This window comes from Barbatula barbatula (genome assembly GCF_947034865.1).
Source record: "Barbatula barbatula genome assembly, chromosome: 15".
In the NCBI taxonomy this organism is placed as follows: Eukaryota; Metazoa; Chordata; class Actinopteri; order Cypriniformes; family Nemacheilidae; genus Barbatula; species Barbatula barbatula.
The window spans coordinates 19540357-19546830 of record NC_136778.1 but is presented as its reverse complement, the minus strand read 5'-3'; positions in this window follow the sequence as shown (position 1 = coordinate 19546830).

Sequence of the window (6474 nt, the reverse complement as noted above, 5' to 3'; positions counted from 1 at the left end):
TAAAAGACTCTTACAAACAGTAGTTTAACAAATCCATCGATTATTCTTAGTTAAATTAATTCCTATGTGTTACTGCAATTCTTACGCTATTCATATGTATTACTGTAATCTTTTACAAACATCAGTGAAAATCATTCATGCTACTGAAAAACTTTTACAAACCATATGCAAAAATTCATTCATATGCAAGGCACGCTAAAAAAAGCCTCTTACACACACTAGTGCACTATTTAAGTGCACTACTGAGGCAACATATTTCAGGTTGATGAAAGATTTCAGTGTAGTTGAGCTTATTTCACAGGAAAAGGAAGCTTTATCTGGACATTTGTTTAGTTTGACTGATTGAGCTTCTTTGCGTTTTTAGATTGTCCCATAGTCTTTGTTGGTTAGGGTTATGGATTGGGTATGGAGGCGGGCTTTAGAGAATGCAATCAGTAAAAAATGTCTAGTAAATGCAATCAGAAGTGGGTGAGTCAAAATAGAGGAGTGACTGAACTAGGACGTGACAGCTAAACGCGTTGTGATACCTTACTTCTGGTATTTATCAAAAACAGGCAAAACCGACATCTTTCTGGCTTTATTTTTTTAATAGTAGAAAAACATGTGCGAAACACTTTAATTATTTTGTTACATATCCGTGCACAAATTTGGTCTAATATTAAATTCAACTGTAAATTGTGTTTATACATAAAATTAAATAAACGTTTGTCTTTTCTAAAGTTATGTTGTTTTTCATTGAGTTTATTGAGTTGGCTCATGCTATTTCAGTTAAACGGATTAAAAAATTGTTACAAGATTTCCAGTAAGCGAACACAGTGACATTTACATTTATTCATTTGGCAGACGCTTTTATCCAAAGCAACTTACAAGTGGTATTACAGTGGCACATTACTGCCTTGCTCAAGGGCACTTCAGTCATGACCTAAGATTCGAACCGGCAACCTTCTGATCACAAGCCCAATGCTCTAACCACAATTTGGGGACGCACCTGACCGTGACCAAAGTGGAAGCCCTGATACCTTTCCTCCACTTGCCCAATTGCACACTTCTTCGGGTCAGCCATCAGCCCGGCTCCTCTCAGCAAACCCAAACTGCCCTCAGGTGCTGCATATGCCGCTTCTAGTCATTACTATAGATGATTATATCATCCAAGTAAGCAGCGGCATATGCTGCATGCGACTGATGTAGGCGGTTCATGAGACGCTGAAAGGTGGCCGCAGCTCCGAATAAGCCAAACGGAAGTGTTACAAATAGGTGTAAACCGAACGGCATGGTGAAAGCTGTTTTTTCTTTGGATAAGGGAGATAAGGGGATCTGCCAATATCCTTTAGTCAAAGCCAGTGTCGAATAAAAACAAGCCGCACCTAGTCGATCAAGCAACTCGTCAATCCGCGGACCACGGCATTTACTTTTTGATAGTCAATGCAGAATCGCACTGAACTGTCTGTTTTAGGGACTAAAACTATCGGTCTCGCCCAAACGCTACAGGACTCTTCCATTACCCCATGTCGAACATAGCACCTTATTCCTTCTGAACAACCTTTTTTGTGTTCAGGTAACCGATATGCTGCTGGACGTCATACTTCTGTTATAACTTTGACAGAAGTAGTGAGCATGGTAAATTTGATCAAAACCCGACACCTGAAAGCGCGACTGTTCTCCGCACTTTGTGAGGAAATGGGAGCTGATCACACATCTGTGCTGTTTCACAGTGAAGCAAGGTGGCGCTCCCACGGCAAAGTGCTGGTGTGCATCTTTGAGCTCAGGGCAGAGATTCGGATATTCTTGGAGGAGGAGCGCATGAGGCTGCAAGCAAGTTCAGTGATGAACAATATCTGTTTAAACTGGCCTACCTCAGCAATATGTTTGGCAAGCTGAATTAACTAAATCTTCAGCTTCAAGGCAAAGACAAGCACCTACCTCACCTGGCAGACAAGATCAATGCATTCAGCCGAATGCTTGAGGTATGGGGCAGGGGCTTCGATCAGCAAAACATAGTGTGGTATTGTAAAGATGATTTAAGAATAATCCAGGCCACACGAGAGTAGTGAATCCGTAACTTTCTTTACTCAACTTTCTTCTTCTTTCGTACGTCATTACGTACGTAAGTCACGTCTCATCACGTGACAACAGCAAGCATTACTATTTACAACAGTATACCCAAATAGTAACATTGCACATTACTCATGAACACAACATTTTCCCTTTTTTTAAGAATACAAAGTGGATGGAGTAACTAGGCAGCAAAAGTAACCACTACACCTATACACTTATTAAACCAGTATAAATACAGGCATTTTTTTTTATTTCAGCAATCGTTAACCCAGTGCAACATGTAACAACAGTAGACAGACTGCAATAATACTGTTAATAGAACTTATTGGTTCAAGAAGAACAACATGGTATCATAATAAACAAAGTGCATGCAATCAGATATGTAGCAATTTATTGAATCTAAGTGACATAGTCATTTAGCCAACTGGGTTTGTGAACATTACGTGTAGGCCTAGGACTATTTGCACAGTTACCAGTGTTCTCAACAGGGGCTGTTGTTGTACATGGGAATGCAGTGAGTTTGGAAGCATTCCACGTTTTTTTCCATCACTAAGAACATATGTACCCACCCCCAGTTGTTTGTGAACTGTGAGAGGATCTGTGAATTTCCTGTGCCCCTTAGGAACATGCAGATGGTTCCGTACTCTGATTTGATCCCCCACCTGAAAGGTTTCCAGGGTTGATGTTGTTGGATGGCCAGTTGGACAGTATTTTTGAGTACACGGTTAAACCGCTCCATAGCACCATTAGCCGCTGGGTAGTAGAGAGACGAACGATGGTGACGAATGTTCAGTTTTGTTTAGAAAATCAGAAAAGGCAGCAGATGTAAACTGAACCCCATTATCAGTCACTATGCTCAAGGGGTTGCCATGGCGACTGAATACCGAAGACAGAAATTAAATCACAGAGTCAGTAGTGATGGTATGGGTAAAGGAGACCTCAGGCCATTTGCTGTAATAATCAGTCAAGGTTATAGCAAACCTGCAATCAGAAGCTGCAGTGTCAAATGGTCCGACCATGTCCACAGCAACTTTCTGCCATGGTCCGTCCGGCAGCGGCACTGGCTGAAGAGGGGCAGGATGTGACTTCACGGTTTTATCATTAAGTTGACAGACATTGCAGGAACGGACAGTATCGGGAACTTGAGCGTCCATCCCAGGCCACCAATAGACCGCGCGAAGGCATTGTTTAGTTCTCACCTCCCCTTGGTGTCCTTCATGCGCAATGGCTACCAGCGTATGGCGAAGAGCGGCAGGTACATAAGCTGTGTGCCTCGAAAGACGAAGTTGTCCTTAACAGATAGTTCCAGTCGCACACGATAGTACGGCAACAACTCAGCCTTCAGTCCTTTGGAAGAAGGAGGCCAACCAATTGAAATCTGTGAAGGAAGCTGGGTTAGTGCAGGGCAAGTAGAACAAGCAGCATCAACATCAGCAACAGACAGAGGATTGCAGGTGGCAGACAGGTAAGCAACAAACTCCTCTTCCACATCATCATCATGAGCTAAAGCAACAGCATTGTCTGATGAAGCAGGCAAGGGCACACGTGACAGATAATCAGCAGGAGCATTTTGGGAACCTGGACGATATATTACATCATAATTAAATGACAGTAAGTGTGCAGACCATCTAGCTACACGAAGTCCAGCACGACCAACGCCTTTTGTGGTGAGAAGGGTTGTCAGGGCTGGTGATCTGTCCGCAGAGTGAACCGGCAGCCCCACAGGTAAGTGCGCCACTTCTCAACGGCCCACCCGCACGCCAGCACTTCTTTTTCCACCGTGGCGTATTTACGCTCTGCAGCGGAGAGTGTGCGTGACGCAAAAGCAACAAGTAGGTTCGATGCCATCCGGACTGACCTGGGAGAGCACGCCGCCCAGACCATAATCAGAAGCATCTGAGGAGACAATGGTATGCATCGTGGGGTCAAATAACGCCAGAGAAGGGCTGTTTGCAAGCAGTTGTTTCACTTTGTTCAAGCTTTGGTCAGCCACCTCTGACCAGCTGAATCCGTCTGGAGCTTGTAGGCAAGCACGTACCGGAGCTACCACAGTGGCAAAATCAGGAATGAACTTACTGTACCATGACATAAGTCCAAGTAAGGAGCGTAAGGTAGATTCATCCGAAGGTGCAGGGGCATTGAGTATGGCCTGTAAGCGCGACTCATCAGGCCTAAGGCCATCTGCTGACACTATATGTCCTAAGAACAGCAGGCTGGATTGACGAAAACGACTCTTGTCTTTATTGAGTTGTAAGCCGGCTGCTTCTAGACGCTGTAAGACCACTTTAAGTGTTTTGTCGTGTGAAGACATGTCGCGTCTGTGGATGATGATGTTGTCCAAGTAATTTTCAACTCCTGACAAGCCAGCAAGGACAATGGACATAATTTTCTGAAAAGCTGCAGGTGCTGAGGCTAATCCATAAGGAACACGGCAGAATCGGTAAGTAGTATAATCATATACTATGTGTCAAAAATGTTTTGATTGATTTATGACCCTCCTGGCAAAGGCCTGTCATCCTGACAGGCTGTCACTCAAATGGTTCTTTTACGGGCTGTCAATCTTACTGACATTTTATGTTTTATGACTGTTGTAGGGCTCCTATGGCCCTCCCCCCTTCCTACAGTGGTAGCCCCCAACACCTTTTCAAAACCTGCTTTTTCTATCAGGACACCTGCTGTGAAATGTGTTTTTGAGTAAATTTAGAGAGAGTTAGAGATCATGTAAAATGTGTGATTGTGACATAGGTTTTGAAAACATTTATTTTGTTTTTATTTTGTTTTATGGCTTTTTATCTGTTAGATGTGTGATTGTGACATAGTTTTTGTAAACATTTATTTTGTTTTATTTTGTTTTATGGCTTTTAATCTGTTAGATGTGTGATTGTGACATAGATTTTGTAAACATTTATTTTGTTTTTATTTTGTTTTATGGCTTTTAATCTGTTAGATGTGTGATTGTGACATAGATTTTGTAAGAGTGATTTTGTTTTTAGTTTGTTTAATCTGTTAGATGTGTGATTGTGACATAGATTTTGTAAACATTTATTTTGTTTTTATTTTGTTTTATGGCTTTTAATATGTTAGATGTGTGATTGTGACATAGTTTTTGTAAGAGTGATTTTGTTTTTAGTTTGTTTTAATCTGTTAAATGTTTGGTTGCGACATGGGTTTGTAAACATTTATTTTGTTTTTATTTTGTTTTATGGCTTTTAATCTGTTAAATGTGTGGTTGTGACATAGATTTTGTAAACATTTATTTTGTTTTACTGTTTTTAATCTGTTAGATGTGTGATTGTGACATGGGTTTGTAAACATTTATTTTGTTTTTATTTTGTTTTATGGCTTTTAATATGTTAGATGTGTGATTGTGACATAGTTTTTGTAAGAGTGATTTTGTTTTTAGTTTGTTTTAATCTGTTAAATGTTTGGTTGCGACATGGGTTTGTAAACATTTATTTTGTTTTTATTTTGTTTATGGCTTTTAATCTGTTAAATGTGTGGTTGTGACATAGATTTTGTAAACATTTATTTTGTTTTTATTTTGTTTTACGGTTTTTAATCTGTTAGATGTGTGATTGTGACATAGTTTTGTAAACATTTATTTTGTTTTTATTTGTTTTATGGCTTTTAATCTGTTAGATGTGTGATTGTGACATAGTTTGTAAACATTTATTTTGTTTTTATTTTGTTTTATGGCTTTTAATCTGTTAGATGTGTGATTGTGACATAGTTTTGTAAGAGTGATTTTGTTTTAGTTTGTCTTATGGCTTTTAATCTGTTAAATGTGTGATTGTGACATAGTTTTGGTAAGAGTGATTTTGTTTTTAGCTTGTTTAATCTGTTAAATGTTTGGTTGTGACATGGGGTTTGTAAACATTTATTTTGTTTTTATTTTGTTTTATGGCTTTTTATCTGTTAGATGTGTGATTGTGACATAGTTTTTGTAAGAGTGATTTTGTTTTTAGTTTGTTTTAATCTGTTAAATGTTTGGTTGCGACATGGGTTTGTAAACATCTATTTTGTTTTTATTTTGTTTTATGGCTTTTTAATCTGTTAGATGTGTGATTGTGACATAGTTTTTGTAAACATTTTATTTTGTTTTTATTTTGTTTTATGGCTTTTTATCTGTTAGATGTGTGATTGTGACATAGATTTTGTAAGAGTGATTTTGTTTTAGTTTGTTTTATGGCTTTTAATCTGTTAGATGTGTGATTGTGACATAGTTTTGTAAACATTTATTTTGTTTTTATTTTGTTTTATGGCTTTTAATCTGTTAAATGTGTGATTGTGACATAGGTTTTGTAAGAGTGATTTTGTTTTTAGTTTGTTTTATGGCTTTTAATCTGGTAAATGTGTGGTTGTGACATAGGTTTTGTAAGAGTGATTTTGTTTTTAGTTTGTTTTATGGCTTTTAATATG